Source organism: Acyrthosiphon pisum, chromosome A1 (assembly GCF_005508785.2).
Source record: "Acyrthosiphon pisum isolate AL4f chromosome A1, pea_aphid_22Mar2018_4r6ur, whole genome shotgun sequence".
In the NCBI taxonomy this organism is placed as follows: Eukaryota; Metazoa; Arthropoda; class Insecta; order Hemiptera; family Aphididae; genus Acyrthosiphon; species Acyrthosiphon pisum.
In genome coordinates, this window is record NC_042494.1 from 33,715,259 (window position 1) to 33,717,453 (window position 2,195).

A 2,195-nucleotide genomic window follows, 5' to 3' on the forward strand; every position below is an offset into this window, starting at 1 on the left:
ACATTTTATGTACCTGCGGTCATTTGTTTTAGAGTTATACCATAAAACCAAAATCGATTTTCTCGAAAACCGATTTTGCGTAAAAATTCCCGTTTTTCCTTAATTTTTCTTTTGTTTTTCACGGCGCTTTTGAAAACTACTGGGAAGATTTTACTTTTCACCCCCCCCCTCCCAAAGTACCAACTAGATTCACTTTCCTATTAGAAAAAGTACTGTTGAATAAAATCCAAGCACTTTTACTGTCCTAAAAGGTAATGACAGAAACAAAAAAAAAAAAACACACATCATTGTAAAATCAATGCATTCATCGTTCCACTCAGAATCTAAAATAAAAAAAAAACACATAATTGTAAAATCAATATATTCATCGTTCCACTCAGAATCTAAAAGGGAGTGTTGTGAGAACGTATGGATGAGAACATAAGTGAAACTTTTTTACAGAGGGTACGATAAAAAACCGTCACGGCACACGCTCCTATGACATCGTTGAACAATATTAACCAATATTAGTAATATTTATATAATTTATAATGAGTTATTTTTATCTTCAATACATTTATTATACAACGGACTATACCTAATGGTACTAATAGATCAGGGGTCGCCAATCTTTTCAAACAAGTGAGCTACATTTGAAATTTTAAGTCCCAGGTGATCGCCATCTAGGAGAATTTAGGTCTTTAGGAAGAGATTTGTTTTATGAGCAAAAAAAAAAAAAGATCTAATGCTCCAAAGAATAAATATTTATTGTTTCTTGATGATGATGATAATAATAATAATAATGTAATATATTGAAAATACACGAGAAATAGTAAAAAAAAATTTTATTTATTACGCGATTGACCGATAATGGTAAAATTAATTTTAATCGCTCATTTCCAGGAACCGGTCCCCACCGGTCGACGCACACACATTACATTAAACGCTAATGACGTCATGGTAACATTCTCGGTGTCGCACAAATTAACAGAATGACCCCCACCCATAAGACATATATACATGTAAAAATGTGATCCTTTCTTGATCTAAAACCAGTTAAAAATAATATACCTATAATTAACGAAGACAGTTGTAGTAGAAATAAGAATTCAAATCTAAATCATATGCACATATGCTGACAGCTGACGGTGCACCGTTATTACGGGCCCAAATCTTTCTAAAGATACGGTGCATTACCAGTGACGTAATTGAGAGTGTTTCATGGGAGGGGATCAAAATAAATTTGCATGGCAAACTTGTGGGGGCTTTGCCCGTAATAAATCATCAGATTTCTCTGTTTCTTTAAATAATAAACAAGAAAGTGTGTAGGTAAAATTATTGTTAAATATTATGCATTATTAAATTCTATTTTAGATTCTGAGTGGAACGATGAATGTATTGATTTTACAATGATGTGTGTTTTTTTATTTTTTTTTTTGTGTCTGTGTACACGATAAGTAGTCGAAATAATGCTTCGATTATCAACTTCAGTATCTTGTTCGATTGGAAAGTGAATATCGTTGGTTCATCGGGGAGGTCAAAATTCCAAGTAATTTTCAAAAGCGCCGTGAAAAACAAAAGAAAAATTAAGGAAAAACGGGAATTTTTACGCAAAATCGATTTTTCACAAAATTGAATTTGGTTTTTGGTGTAACTTTAAAACAAATGACCGTAGATACATGAAATTTTCAATGGTTGTTTATATTTCTATACACGATAACATTTTCAAAATATTTTGATTTGTTTTGAGCTGTTTACGGACAATTTCATTTTCCAATTTGATTAGTTTTTTTTTTTTCTATGAATGTCAATAAAACTTTATTTGTTTAGTAAAAATACTTGAAAATTTAATACAAGGCTCCTACTATATTGTTACAATGAGATTTAAAATATATTAAAAATCCTTAGTCACAGTTTTTTTTTATTAGCATTTAAAGTTCAAAAATTGACACAATATGTAAAAATCACGAAATTTTGCAAATTATTTTGAGGTAATAATTCGTAAAAAATTTTCTTTTTAGAACTAAGATTTTAAAATGTAATACAAGATTTCTTATAGGATAACCTACCTTTATCAAAAAAAAAAATGTCTACTAGCAAGTCAAATTAAATTTTTATGAGCGTTTTAAATTCATACTTTTACAACATTCGATATTCACTCGATTTCTTACGTAACGATTTTCTTATTTTGTTGTAATTAAAAAACGAATGGCCTG